This window comes from Gasterosteus aculeatus, chromosome 2 (assembly GCF_964276395.1).
Source record: "Gasterosteus aculeatus chromosome 2, fGasAcu3.hap1.1, whole genome shotgun sequence".
Lineage (NCBI taxonomy): Eukaryota > Metazoa > Chordata > Actinopteri > Perciformes > Gasterosteidae > Gasterosteus > Gasterosteus aculeatus.
Window position 1 is genome coordinate 21,490,840 of NC_135689.1, and position 9,893 is coordinate 21,500,732.

General features: G+C 44.5%; 42 non-coding genes across 42 annotated transcripts; all 42 read left to right on the forward strand.

Moving 5' to 3' along the window:
- The first annotated feature begins 105 nt into the window (after positions 1–105).
- LOC144401000 (5S ribosomal RNA) lies at positions 106–224 on the forward strand. The gene has a single exon (XR_013462935.1). It is a non-coding gene; the product is annotated as a 5S ribosomal RNA (ribosomal RNA).
- A 117-nt stretch (positions 225–341) lies between these two features.
- LOC144401002 (5S ribosomal RNA) lies at positions 342–460 on the forward strand. The gene has a single exon (XR_013462937.1). It is a non-coding gene; the product is annotated as a 5S ribosomal RNA (ribosomal RNA).
- A 117-nt stretch (positions 461–577) lies between these two features.
- On the forward strand, positions 578–696 carry LOC144397842 (5S ribosomal RNA). Its single transcript, XR_013459989.1, has one exon. It is a non-coding gene; the product is annotated as a 5S ribosomal RNA (ribosomal RNA).
- Positions 697–812: 116 nt separating this feature from the next.
- Positions 813–931, forward strand: LOC144404991 (5S ribosomal RNA). Its single transcript, XR_013466932.1, has one exon. It is a non-coding gene; the product is annotated as a 5S ribosomal RNA (ribosomal RNA).
- Positions 932–1,047: 116 nt separating this feature from the next.
- LOC144398270 (5S ribosomal RNA) lies at positions 1,048–1,166 on the forward strand. The gene has a single exon (XR_013460417.1). It is a non-coding gene; the product is annotated as a 5S ribosomal RNA (ribosomal RNA).
- Positions 1,167–1,283: 117 nt separating this feature from the next.
- Positions 1,284–1,402, forward strand: LOC144399019 (5S ribosomal RNA). Its single transcript, XR_013461164.1, has one exon. It is a non-coding gene; the product is annotated as a 5S ribosomal RNA (ribosomal RNA).
- Positions 1,403–1,518: 116 nt separating this feature from the next.
- Positions 1,519–1,637, forward strand: LOC144394406 (5S ribosomal RNA). Its single transcript, XR_013457070.1, has one exon. It is a non-coding gene; the product is annotated as a 5S ribosomal RNA (ribosomal RNA).
- Positions 1,638–1,753: 116 nt separating this feature from the next.
- On the forward strand, positions 1,754–1,872 carry LOC144398606 (5S ribosomal RNA). Its single transcript, XR_013460753.1, has one exon. It is a non-coding gene; the product is annotated as a 5S ribosomal RNA (ribosomal RNA).
- A 117-nt stretch (positions 1,873–1,989) lies between these two features.
- On the forward strand, positions 1,990–2,108 carry LOC144401003 (5S ribosomal RNA). The gene has a single exon (XR_013462938.1). It is a non-coding gene; the product is annotated as a 5S ribosomal RNA (ribosomal RNA).
- A 116-nt stretch (positions 2,109–2,224) lies between these two features.
- On the forward strand, positions 2,225–2,343 carry LOC144401004 (5S ribosomal RNA). The gene has a single exon (XR_013462939.1). It is a non-coding gene; the product is annotated as a 5S ribosomal RNA (ribosomal RNA).
- A 117-nt stretch (positions 2,344–2,460) lies between these two features.
- Positions 2,461–2,579, forward strand: LOC144397843 (5S ribosomal RNA). The gene has a single exon (XR_013459990.1). It is a non-coding gene; the product is annotated as a 5S ribosomal RNA (ribosomal RNA).
- Positions 2,580–2,695: 116 nt separating this feature from the next.
- On the forward strand, positions 2,696–2,814 carry LOC144401005 (5S ribosomal RNA). Its single transcript, XR_013462940.1, has one exon. It is a non-coding gene; the product is annotated as a 5S ribosomal RNA (ribosomal RNA).
- A 117-nt stretch (positions 2,815–2,931) lies between these two features.
- On the forward strand, positions 2,932–3,050 carry LOC144397844 (5S ribosomal RNA). Its single transcript, XR_013459991.1, has one exon. It is a non-coding gene; the product is annotated as a 5S ribosomal RNA (ribosomal RNA).
- A 116-nt stretch (positions 3,051–3,166) lies between these two features.
- Positions 3,167–3,285, forward strand: LOC144398717 (5S ribosomal RNA). Its single transcript, XR_013460864.1, has one exon. It is a non-coding gene; the product is annotated as a 5S ribosomal RNA (ribosomal RNA).
- Positions 3,286–3,401: 116 nt separating this feature from the next.
- LOC144396985 (5S ribosomal RNA) lies at positions 3,402–3,520 on the forward strand. The gene has a single exon (XR_013459131.1). It is a non-coding gene; the product is annotated as a 5S ribosomal RNA (ribosomal RNA).
- A 116-nt stretch (positions 3,521–3,636) lies between these two features.
- On the forward strand, positions 3,637–3,755 carry LOC144401006 (5S ribosomal RNA). The gene has a single exon (XR_013462941.1). It is a non-coding gene; the product is annotated as a 5S ribosomal RNA (ribosomal RNA).
- Positions 3,756–3,872: 117 nt separating this feature from the next.
- LOC144397846 (5S ribosomal RNA) lies at positions 3,873–3,991 on the forward strand. Its single transcript, XR_013459993.1, has one exon. It is a non-coding gene; the product is annotated as a 5S ribosomal RNA (ribosomal RNA).
- A 116-nt stretch (positions 3,992–4,107) lies between these two features.
- Positions 4,108–4,226, forward strand: LOC144398553 (5S ribosomal RNA). Its single transcript, XR_013460700.1, has one exon. It is a non-coding gene; the product is annotated as a 5S ribosomal RNA (ribosomal RNA).
- Positions 4,227–4,342: 116 nt separating this feature from the next.
- LOC144401007 (5S ribosomal RNA) lies at positions 4,343–4,461 on the forward strand. Its single transcript, XR_013462942.1, has one exon. It is a non-coding gene; the product is annotated as a 5S ribosomal RNA (ribosomal RNA).
- Positions 4,462–4,578: 117 nt separating this feature from the next.
- On the forward strand, positions 4,579–4,697 carry LOC144397847 (5S ribosomal RNA). The gene has a single exon (XR_013459994.1). It is a non-coding gene; the product is annotated as a 5S ribosomal RNA (ribosomal RNA).
- A 116-nt stretch (positions 4,698–4,813) lies between these two features.
- LOC144398828 (5S ribosomal RNA) lies at positions 4,814–4,932 on the forward strand. Its single transcript, XR_013460975.1, has one exon. It is a non-coding gene; the product is annotated as a 5S ribosomal RNA (ribosomal RNA).
- Positions 4,933–5,048: 116 nt separating this feature from the next.
- Positions 5,049–5,167, forward strand: LOC144396986 (5S ribosomal RNA). Its single transcript, XR_013459132.1, has one exon. It is a non-coding gene; the product is annotated as a 5S ribosomal RNA (ribosomal RNA).
- Positions 5,168–5,283: 116 nt separating this feature from the next.
- LOC144398554 (5S ribosomal RNA) lies at positions 5,284–5,402 on the forward strand. Its single transcript, XR_013460701.1, has one exon. It is a non-coding gene; the product is annotated as a 5S ribosomal RNA (ribosomal RNA).
- Positions 5,403–5,518: 116 nt separating this feature from the next.
- LOC144401008 (5S ribosomal RNA) lies at positions 5,519–5,637 on the forward strand. Its single transcript, XR_013462943.1, has one exon. It is a non-coding gene; the product is annotated as a 5S ribosomal RNA (ribosomal RNA).
- Positions 5,638–5,754: 117 nt separating this feature from the next.
- LOC144397848 (5S ribosomal RNA) lies at positions 5,755–5,873 on the forward strand. The gene has a single exon (XR_013459995.1). It is a non-coding gene; the product is annotated as a 5S ribosomal RNA (ribosomal RNA).
- A 116-nt stretch (positions 5,874–5,989) lies between these two features.
- On the forward strand, positions 5,990–6,108 carry LOC144394417 (5S ribosomal RNA). The gene has a single exon (XR_013457079.1). It is a non-coding gene; the product is annotated as a 5S ribosomal RNA (ribosomal RNA).
- Positions 6,109–6,224: 116 nt separating this feature from the next.
- LOC144394439 (5S ribosomal RNA) lies at positions 6,225–6,343 on the forward strand. The gene has a single exon (XR_013457081.1). It is a non-coding gene; the product is annotated as a 5S ribosomal RNA (ribosomal RNA).
- Positions 6,344–6,459: 116 nt separating this feature from the next.
- LOC144394450 (5S ribosomal RNA) lies at positions 6,460–6,578 on the forward strand. Its single transcript, XR_013457082.1, has one exon. It is a non-coding gene; the product is annotated as a 5S ribosomal RNA (ribosomal RNA).
- A 117-nt stretch (positions 6,579–6,695) lies between these two features.
- On the forward strand, positions 6,696–6,814 carry LOC144397849 (5S ribosomal RNA). Its single transcript, XR_013459996.1, has one exon. It is a non-coding gene; the product is annotated as a 5S ribosomal RNA (ribosomal RNA).
- Positions 6,815–6,930: 116 nt separating this feature from the next.
- LOC144404993 (5S ribosomal RNA) lies at positions 6,931–7,049 on the forward strand. The gene has a single exon (XR_013466934.1). It is a non-coding gene; the product is annotated as a 5S ribosomal RNA (ribosomal RNA).
- Positions 7,050–7,165: 116 nt separating this feature from the next.
- Positions 7,166–7,284, forward strand: LOC144401009 (5S ribosomal RNA). The gene has a single exon (XR_013462944.1). It is a non-coding gene; the product is annotated as a 5S ribosomal RNA (ribosomal RNA).
- Positions 7,285–7,400: 116 nt separating this feature from the next.
- Positions 7,401–7,519, forward strand: LOC144401010 (5S ribosomal RNA). The gene has a single exon (XR_013462945.1). It is a non-coding gene; the product is annotated as a 5S ribosomal RNA (ribosomal RNA).
- A 117-nt stretch (positions 7,520–7,636) lies between these two features.
- Positions 7,637–7,755, forward strand: LOC144396940 (5S ribosomal RNA). The gene has a single exon (XR_013459086.1). It is a non-coding gene; the product is annotated as a 5S ribosomal RNA (ribosomal RNA).
- Positions 7,756–7,871: 116 nt separating this feature from the next.
- Positions 7,872–7,990, forward strand: LOC144394461 (5S ribosomal RNA). Its single transcript, XR_013457083.1, has one exon. It is a non-coding gene; the product is annotated as a 5S ribosomal RNA (ribosomal RNA).
- A 116-nt stretch (positions 7,991–8,106) lies between these two features.
- LOC144398271 (5S ribosomal RNA) lies at positions 8,107–8,225 on the forward strand. The gene has a single exon (XR_013460418.1). It is a non-coding gene; the product is annotated as a 5S ribosomal RNA (ribosomal RNA).
- Positions 8,226–8,342: 117 nt separating this feature from the next.
- LOC144404994 (5S ribosomal RNA) lies at positions 8,343–8,461 on the forward strand. Its single transcript, XR_013466935.1, has one exon. It is a non-coding gene; the product is annotated as a 5S ribosomal RNA (ribosomal RNA).
- Positions 8,462–8,577: 116 nt separating this feature from the next.
- Positions 8,578–8,696, forward strand: LOC144404995 (5S ribosomal RNA). The gene has a single exon (XR_013466936.1). It is a non-coding gene; the product is annotated as a 5S ribosomal RNA (ribosomal RNA).
- Positions 8,697–8,813: 117 nt separating this feature from the next.
- On the forward strand, positions 8,814–8,932 carry LOC144394472 (5S ribosomal RNA). Its single transcript, XR_013457084.1, has one exon. It is a non-coding gene; the product is annotated as a 5S ribosomal RNA (ribosomal RNA).
- A 116-nt stretch (positions 8,933–9,048) lies between these two features.
- Positions 9,049–9,167, forward strand: LOC144398272 (5S ribosomal RNA). Its single transcript, XR_013460419.1, has one exon. It is a non-coding gene; the product is annotated as a 5S ribosomal RNA (ribosomal RNA).
- A 117-nt stretch (positions 9,168–9,284) lies between these two features.
- On the forward strand, positions 9,285–9,403 carry LOC144398365 (5S ribosomal RNA). The gene has a single exon (XR_013460512.1). It is a non-coding gene; the product is annotated as a 5S ribosomal RNA (ribosomal RNA).
- A 116-nt stretch (positions 9,404–9,519) lies between these two features.
- LOC144397546 (5S ribosomal RNA) lies at positions 9,520–9,638 on the forward strand. Its single transcript, XR_013459692.1, has one exon. It is a non-coding gene; the product is annotated as a 5S ribosomal RNA (ribosomal RNA).
- A 116-nt stretch (positions 9,639–9,754) lies between these two features.
- LOC144394483 (5S ribosomal RNA) lies at positions 9,755–9,873 on the forward strand. The gene has a single exon (XR_013457085.1). It is a non-coding gene; the product is annotated as a 5S ribosomal RNA (ribosomal RNA).
- Positions 9,874–9,893: the final 20 nt, after the last annotated feature.

Here is a 9,893-nt window from a genome sequence, read left to right on the forward strand (position 1 = left end):
TCTCTGGAAGAAATCGAGAAGGCATTAGAAAGTGACTCCTTTTTCATTATCAAAACTCCAAAACCTTTGACACATTTTAAAAGATTAGGAAGAGGACATACAGTTGCTTACGGCCATACCTCTCTGGCTCCGCCTGATCTCGTCTGATCTCAGAAGCTAAGCAGAGTAGGGCCTGGTTAGTACTTGGATGGAAGACCGCCTGGGAATCCCAGGTGCCGTAAGCTTTTTCAATTCTATCTGTAAAAGACACAGAGAAGGCATTAGAAAGTGACTCCTTTTTCATTATCAAAACTCCAAAACCTTTGACACATTTTAAAAGATTAGGAAGAGGACATACAGTTGCTTACGGCCATACCTCTCTGGCTCCGCCTGATCTCGTCTGATCTCAGAAGCTAAGCAGAGTAGGGCCTGGTTAGTACTTGGATGGAAGACCGCCTGGGAATCCCAGGTGCCGTAAGCTTTTTCATTTCTCTCTCTGGAAGAAATCGAGAAGGCCTTAGAAAGTGACTCCTTTTTCATTATCAAAACTCCAAAACCATAGACACATTTTAAAAGATTAGGAAGAGGACATACAGTTGCTTACGGCCATACCTCTCTGGCTCTGCCTGATCTCGTCTGATCTCAGAAGCTAAGCAGAGTAGGGCCTGGTTAGTACTTGGATGGAAGACCGCCTGGGAATCCCAGGTGCTGTAAGCTTTTTCATTTCGATCTGTAAAAGACACAGAGAAGGCCTTAGAAAGTGACTCCATTTCATTGTCAAAACTACAAAACCTTTGACACATTTTAAAAGATTAGGAAGAGGACATACAGTTGCTTACGGCCATACCTCTCTGGCTCCGCCTGATCTCGTCAGATCTCAGAAGCTAAGCAGAGTAGGGCCTGGTTAGTACTTGGATGGAAGACCGCCTGGGAATCCCAGGTGCTGTAAGCTTTTTCATTTCGATCTGTAAAAGACACAGAGAAGGCCTTAGAAAGTGACTCCATTTAATTGTCAAAACTACAAAACCTTTGACACATTTTAAAAGATTAGGTAGAGGACATACAGTTGCTTACGGCCATACCTCTCTGGCTCCGCCTGATCTCGTCAGATCTCAGAAGCTAAGCAGAGTAGGGCCTGGTTAGTACTTGGATGGAAGACCGCCTGGGAATCCCAGGTGCCGTAAGATTTTTCATTTCTCTCTCTGGAAGAAATCGAGAAGGCATTAGAAAGTGACTCCTTTTTCATTATCAAAACTCCAAAACCTTTGACACACTTTAAAAGATTAGGAAGAGGACATACAGTTGCTTACGGCCATACCTCTCTGGCTCCGCCTGATCTCGTCTGATCTCAGAAGCTAAGCAGAGTAGGCCCTGGTTAGTACTTGGATGGAAGACCGCCTGGGAATCCCAGGTGCTGTAAGCTTTTTTATTTCGATCTGTAAAAGACACAGAGAAGAACTTAGAAAGTGACTCCATTTCTTTGTCAAAACTACAAAACCTTTGACACATTTTAAAAGATTAGGAAGAGGACATACAGTTGCTTACGGCCATACCTCTCTGGCTCCGCCTGATCTCGTCTGATCTCAGAAGCTAAGCAGAGTAGGGCCTGGTTAGTACTTGGATGGAAGACCGCCTGGGAATCCCAGGTGCTGTAAGCTTTTTCATTTCGATCTGTAAAAGACACAGAGAAGGCCTTAGAAAGTGACTCCATTTCATTGTCAAAACTACAAAACCTTTGACACATTTTAAAAGATTAGGAAGAGGACATGCAGTTGCTTACGGCCATACCTCTCTGGCTCCGCCTGATCTCGTCAGATCTCAGAAGCTAAGCAGAGTAGGGCCTGGTTAGTACTTGGATGGAAGACCGCCTGGGAATCCCAGGTGCCGTAAGCTTTTTCATTTCTCTCTCTGGAAGAAATCGAGAAGGCATTAGAAAGTGACTCCTTTTTCATTATCAAAACTCCAAAACCTTTGACACATTTTAAAAGATTAGGAAGAGGACATACAGTTGCTTACGGCCATACCTCTCTGGCTCCGCCTGATCTCGTCTGATCTCAGAAGCTAAGCAGAGTAGGGCCTGGTTAGTACTTGGATGGAAGACCGCCTGGGAATCCCAGGTGCCGTAAGCTTTTTCAATTCTATCTGTAAAAGACACAGAGAAGGCCTTAGAAAGTGACTCCATTTAATTGTCAAAACTACAAAACCTTTGACACATTTTAAAAGATTAGGTAGAGGACATACAGTTGCTTACGGCCATACCTCTCTGGCTCCGCCTGATCTCGTCTGATCTCAGAAGCTAAGCAGAGTAGGGCCTGGTTAGTACTTGGATGGAAGACCGCCTGGGAATCCCAGGTGCCGTAAGCTTTTTCATTTCTCTCTCTGGAAGAAATCGAGAAGGCCTTAGAAAGTGACTCCTTTTTCATTATCAAAACTCCAAAACCATAGACACATTTTAAAAGATTAGGAAGAGGACATACAGTTGCTTACGGCCATACCTCTCTGGCTCTGCCTGATCTCGTCTGATCTCAGAAGCTAAGCAGAGTAGGGCCTGGTTAGTACTTGGATGGAAGACCGCCTGGGAATCCCAGGTGCTGTAAGCTTTTTCATTTCGATCTGTAAAAGACACAGAGAAGGCCTTAGAAAGTGACTCCATTTAATTGTCAAAACTACAAAACCTTTGACACATTTTAAAAGATTAGGTAGAGGACATACAGTTGCTTACGGCCATACCTCTCTGGCTCCGCCTGATCTCGTCTGATCTCAGAAGCTAAGCAGAGTAGGGCCTGGTTAGTACTTGGATGGAAGACCGCCTGGGAATCCCAGGTGCCGTAAGCTTTTTCATTTCTCTCTCTGGAAGAAATCGAGAAGGCCTTAGAAAGTGACTCCTTTTTCATTATCAAAACTCCAAAACCATAGACACATTTTAAAAGATTAGGAAGAGGACATACAGTTGCTTACGGCCATACCTCTCTGGCTCTGCCTGATCTCGTCTGATCTCAGAAGCTAAGCAGAGTAGGGCCTGGTTAGTACTTGGATGGAAGACCGCCTGGGAATCCCAGGTGCTGTAAGCTTTTTCATTTCGATCTGTAAAACACACAGAGAAGGCCTTAGAAAGTGACTCCATTTCATTGTCAAAACTACAAAACCTTTGACACATTTTAAAAGATTAGGAAGAGGACATGCAGTTGCTTACGGCCATACCTCTCTGGCTCCGCCTGATCTCGTCAGATCTCAGAAGCTAAGCAGAGTAGGGCCTGGTTAGTACTTGGATGGAAGACCGCCTGGGAATCCCAGGTGCCGTAAGCTTTTTCATTTCTATCTGTAAAAGACACAGAGAAGGCCTTAGAAAGTGACTCCATTTCATTGTCAAAACTACAAAACCTTTGACACGTTTTAAAAGATTAGGAAGAGGACATACAGTTGCTTACGGCCATACCTCTCTGGCTCCGCCTGATCTCGTCTGACCTCAGAAGCTAAGCAGAGTAGGGCCTGGTTAGTACTTGGATGGAAGACCGCCTGGGAATCCCAGGTGCCGTAAGCTTTTTCAATTCTATCTGTAAAAGACACAGAGAAGGCCTTAGAAAGTGACTCCATTTAATTGTCAAAACTACAAAACCTTTGACACATTTTAAAAGATTAGGTAGAGGACATACAGTTGCTTACGGCCATACCTCTCTGGCTCCGCCTGATCTCGTCTGATCTCAGAAGCTAAGCAGAGTAGGGCCTGGTTAGTACTTGGATGGAAGACCGCCTGGGAATCCCAGGTGCCGTAAGCTTTTTCATTTCTCTCTCTGGAAGAAATCGAGAAGGCCTTAGAAAGTGACTCCTTTTTCATTATCAAAACTCCAAAACCATAGACACATTTTAAAAGATTAGGAAGAGGACATACAGTTGCTTACGGCCATACCTCTCTGGCTCTGCCTGATCTCGTCTGATCTCAGAAGCTAAGCAGAGTAGGGCCTGGTTAGTACTTGGATGGAAGACCGCCTGGGAATCCCAGGTGCTGTAAGCTTTTTCATTTCGATCTGTAAAACACACAGAGAAGGCCTTAGAAAGTGACTCCATTTCATTGTCAAAACTACAAAACCTTTGACACATTTTAAAAGATTAGGTAGAGGACATACAGTTGCTTACGGCCATACCTCTCTGGCTCCGCCTGATCTCGTCTGATCTCAGAAGCTAAGCAGAGTAGGGCCTGGTTAGTACTTGGATGGAAGACCGCCTGGGAATCCCAGGTGCTGTACGCTTTTTCATTTCGATCTGTAAAAGACACAGAGAAGGCCTTAGAAAGTGACTCCATTTAATTGTCAAAACTACAAAACCTTTGACACATTTTAAAAGATTAGGTAGAGGACATACAGTTGCTTACGGCCATACCTCTCTGGCTCCGCCTGATCTCGTCTGATCTCAGAAGCTAAGCAGAGTAGGGCCTGGTTAGTACTTGGATGGAAGACCGCCTGGGAATCCCAGGTGCCGTAAGCTTTTTCATTTCTCTCTCTGGAAGAAATCGAGAAGGCCTTAGAAAGTGACTCCTTTTTCATTATCAAAACTCCAAAACCATAGACACATTTTAAAAGATTAGGAAGAGGACATACAGTTGCTTACGGCCATACCTCTCTGGCTCTGCCTGATCTCGTCTGATCTCAGAAGCTAAGCAGAGTAGGGCCTGGTTAGTACTTGGATGGAAGACCGCCTGGGAATCCCAGGTGCTGTAAGCTTTTTCATTTCGATCTGTAAAACACACAGAGAAGGCCTTAGAAAGTGACTCCATTTCATTGTCAAAACTACAAAACCTTTGACACATTTTAAAAGATTAGGAAGAGGACATGCAGTTGCTTACGGCCATACCTCTCTGGCTCCGCCTGATCTCGTCAGATCTCAGAAGCTAAGCAGAGTAGGGCCTGGTTAGTACTTGGATGGAAGACCGCCTGGGAATCCCAGGTGCCGTAAGCTTTTTCATTTCTATCTGTAAAAGACACAGAGAAGGCCTTAGAAAGTGACTCCATTTCATTGTCAAAACTACAAAACCTTTGACACGTTTTAAAAGATTAGGAAGAGGACATACAGTTGCTTACGGCCATACCTCTCTGGCTCCGCCTGATCTCGTCTGACCTCAGAAGCTAAGCAGAGTAGGGCCTGGTTAGTACTTGGATGGAAGACCGCCTGGGAATCCCAGGTGCCGTAAGCTTTTTCAATTCTATCTGTAAAAGACACAGAGAAGGCCTTAGAAAGTGACTCCATTTAATTGTCAAAACTACAAAACCTTTGACACATTTTAAAAGATTAGGTAGAGGACATACAGTTGCTTACGGCCATACCTCTCTGGCTCCGCCTGATCTCGTCTGATCTCAGAAGCTAAGCAGAGTAGGGCCTGGTTAGTACTTGGATGGAAGACCGCCTGGGAATCCCAGGTGCTGTACGCTTTTTCATTTCGATCTGTAAAAGACACAGAGAAGGCCTTAGAAAGTGACTCCATTTAATTGTCAAAACTACAAAACCTTTGACACATTTTAAAAGATTAGGTAGAGGACATACAGTTGCTTACGGCCATACCTCTCTGGCTCCGCCTGATCTCGTCTGATCTCAGAAGCTAAGCAGAGTAGGGCCTGGTTAGTACTTGGATGGAAGACCGCCTGGGAATCCCAGGTGCCGTAAGCTTTTTCATTTCTCTCTCTGGAAGAAATCGAGAAGGCCTTAGAAAGTGACTCCTTTTTCATTATCAAAACTCCAAAACCATAGACACATTTTAAAAGATTAGGAAGAGGACATACAGTTGCTTACGGCCATACCTCTCTGGCTCTGCCTGATCTCGTCTGATCTCAGAAGCTAAGCAGAGTAGGGCCTGGTTAGTACTTGGATGGAAGACCGCCTGGGAATCCCAGGTGCTGTAAGCTTTTTCATTTCGATCTGTAAAACACACAGAGAAGGCCTTAGAAAGTGACTCCATTTCATTGTCAAAACTACAAAACCTTTGACACATTTTAAAAGATTAGGTAGAGGACATACAGTTGCTTACGGCCATACCTCTCTGGCTCCGCCTGATCTCGTCTGATCTCAGAAGCTAAGCAGAGTAGGGCCTGGTTAGTACTTGGATGGAAGACCGCCTGGGAATCCCAGGTGCTGTAAGCTTTTTCATTTCGATCTGTAAAAGACACAGAGAAGGCCTTAGAAAGTGACTCCATTTAATTGTCAAAACTACAAAACCTTTGACACATTTTAAAAGATTAGGAAGAGGACATACAGTTGCTTACGGCCATACCTCTCTGGCTCCGCCTGATCTCGTCTGATCTCAGAAGCTAAGCAGAGTAGGGCCTGGTTAGTACTTGGATGGAAGACCGCCTGGGAATCCCAGGTGCTGTAAGCTTTTTCATTTCGATCTGTAAAAGACACAGAGAAGGCCTTAGAAAGTGACTCCATTTCATTGTCAAAACTACAAAACCTTTGACACATTTTAAAAGATTAGGAAGAGGACATACAGTTGCTTACGGCCATACCTCTCTGGCTCCGCCTGATCTCGTCTGATCTCAGAAGCTAAGCAGAGTAGGGCCTGGTTAGTACTTGGATGGAAGACCGCCTGGGAATCCCAGGTGCTGTAAGCTTTTTCATTTCGATCTGTAAAAGACACAGAGAAGGCCTTAGAAAGTGACTCCTTTTTCATTATCAAAACTCCAAAACCTTTGACACATTTTAAAAGATTAGGTAGAGGACATACAGTTGCTTACGGCCATACCTCTCTGGCTCTGCCTGATCTCGTCTGATCTCAGAAGCTAAGCAGAGTAGGGCCTGGTTAGTACTTGGATGGAAGACCGCCTGGGAATCCCAGGTGCTGTAAGCTTTTTCATTTCGATCTGTAAAAGACACAGAGAAGGCCTTAGAAAGTGACTCCATTTCTTTGTCAAAACTCCAAAACCTTTGACACATTTTAAAAGATTAGGAAGAGGACATACAGTTGCTTACGGCCATACCTCTCTGGCTCCGCCTGATCTCGTCAGATCTCAGAAGCTAAGCAGAGTAGGGCCTGGTTAGTACTTGGATGGAAGACCGCCTGGGAATCCCAGGTGCTGTAAGCTTTTTCATTTCGATCTGTAAAAGACACAGAGAAGGCCTTAGAAAGTGACTCCATTTAATTGTCAAAACTACAAAACCTTTGACACATTTTAAAAGATTAGGTAGAGGACATACAGTTGCTTACGGCCATACCTCTCTGGCTCCGCCTGATCTCGTCTGATCTCAGAAGCTAAGCAGAGTAGGGCCTGGTTAGTACTTGGATGGAAGACCGCCTGGGAATCCCAGGTGCCGTAAGCTTTTTCATTTCTATCTGTAAAAGACACAGAGAAGGCCTTAGAAAGTGACTCCATTTCATTGTCAAAACTACAAAACCTTTGACACATTTTAAAAGATTAGGTAGAGGACATACAGTTGCTTACGGCCATACCTCTCTGGCTCCGCCTGATCTCGTCTGATCTCAGAAGCTAAGCAGAGTAGGGCCTGGTTAGTACTTGGATGGAAGACCGCCTGGGAATCCCAGGTGCCGTAAGCTTTTTCATTTCTCTCTCTGGAAGAAATCGAGAAGGCATTAGAAAGTGACTCCTTTTTCATTATCAAAACTCCAAAACCTTTGACACATTTTAAAAGATTAGGAAGAGGACATACAGTTGCTTACGGCCATACCTCTCTGGCTCCGCCTGATCTCGTCTGATCTCAGAAGCTAAGCAGAGTAGGGCCTGGTTAGTACTTGGATGGAAGACCCCCTGGGAATCCCAGGTGCTGTAAGCTTTTTCATTTCGATCTGTAAAAGACACAGAGAAGGCCTTAGAAAGTGACTCCATTTCTTTGTCAAAACTACAAAACCTTTAACACATTTTAAAAGATTAGGAAGAGGACATACAGTTGCTTACGGCCATACCTCTCTGGCTCCGCCTGATCTCGTCTGATCTCAGAAGCTAAGCAGAGTAGGGCCTGGTTAGTACTTGGATGGAAGACCGCCTGGGAATCCCAGGTGCTGTAAGCTTTTTCATTTCGATCTGTAAAAGACACAGAGAAGGCCTTAGAAAGTGACTCCATTTAATTGTCAAAACTACAAAACCTTTGACACATTTTAAAAGATTAGGTAGAGGACATACAGTTGCTTACGGCCATACCTCTCTGGCTCCGCCTGATCTCGTCAGATCTCAGAAGCTAAGCAGAGTAGGGCCTGGTTAGTACTTGGATGGAAGACCGCCTGGGAATCCCAGGTGCCGTAAGATTTTTCATTTCTCTCTCTGGAAGAAATCGAGAAGGCATTAGAAAGTGACTCCTTTTTCATTATCAAAACTCCAAAACCTTTGACACATTTTAAAAGATTAGGAAGAGGACATACAGTTGCTTACGGCCATACCTCTCTGGCTCCGCCTGATCTCGTCAGATCTCAGAAGCTAAGCAGAGTAGGGCCTGGTTAGTACTTGGATGGAAGACCGCCTGGGAATCCCAGGTGCTGTAAGCTTTTTCATTTCGATCTGTAAAAGACACAGAGAAGGCCTTAGAAAGTGACTCCATTTCTTTGTCAAAACTACAAAACCTTTAACACATTTTAAAAGATTAGGAAGAGGACATACAGTTGCTTACGGCCATACCTCTCTGGCTCCGCCTGATCTCGTCAGATCTCAGAAGCTAAGCAGAGTAGGGCCTGGTTAGTACTTGGATGGAAGACCGCCTGGGAATCCCAGGTGCTGTAAGCTTTTTCATTTCTCTCTCTGGAAGAAATCGAGAAGGCATTAGAAAGTGACTCCTTTTTCATTATCAAAACTCCAAAACCTTTGACACATTTTAAAAGATTAGGAAGAGGACATACAGTTGCTTACGGCCATACCTCTCTGGCTCCGCCTGATCTCGTCTGATCTCAGAAGCTAAGCAGAGTAGGGCCTGGTTAGTACTTGGATGGAAGACCGCCTGGGAATCCCAGGTGCTGTAAGCTTTTTCATTTCGATCTGTAAAAGACACAGAGAAGGCCTTAGAAAGTGACTCCATTTAATTGTCAAAACTACAAAACCTTTGACACATTTTAAAAGATTAGGTAGAGGACATACAGTTGCTTACGGCCATACCTCTCTGGCTCCGCCTGATCTCGTCAGATCTCAGAAGCTAAGCAGAGTAGGGCCTGGTTAGTACTTGGATGGAAGACCGCCTGGGAATCCCAGGTGCCGTAAGATTTTTCATTTCTCTCTCTGGAAGAAATCGAGAAGGCATTAGAAAGTGACTCCTTTTTCATTATCAAAACTCCAAAACCTTTGACACATTTTAAAAGATTAGGAAGAGGACATACAGTTGCTTACGGCCATATCTCTCTGGCTCCGCCTGATCTCGTCTGATCTCAGAAGCTAAGCAGAGTAGGGCCTGGTTAGTACTTGGATGGAAGACCGCCTGGGAATCCCAGGTGCTGTAAGCTTTTTTATTTCGATCTGTAAAAGACACAGAGAAGAACTTAGAAAGTGACTCCATTTCATTGTCAAAACTCCAAAACCTTTGACACATTTTAAAAGATTAGGTAGAGGACATACAGTTGCTTACGGCCATACCTCTCTGGCTCTGCCTGATCTCGTCAGATCTCAGAAGCTAAGCAGAGTAGGGCCTGGTTAGTACTTGGATGGAAGACCGCCTGGGAATCCCAGGTGCTGTAAGCTTTTTCATTTCGATCTGTAAAAGACACAGAGAAGGCCTTAGAAAGTGACTCCATTTAATTGTCAAAACTACAAAACCTTTGACACATTTTAAAAGATTAGGTAGAGGACATACAGTTGCTTACGGCCATACCTCTCTGGCTCCGCCTGATCTCGTCTGATCTCAGAAGCTAAGCAGAGTAGGGCCTGGTTAGTACTTGGATGGAAGACCGCCTGGGAATCCCAGGTGCTGTAAGCTTTTTTATTTCGATCTGTAAA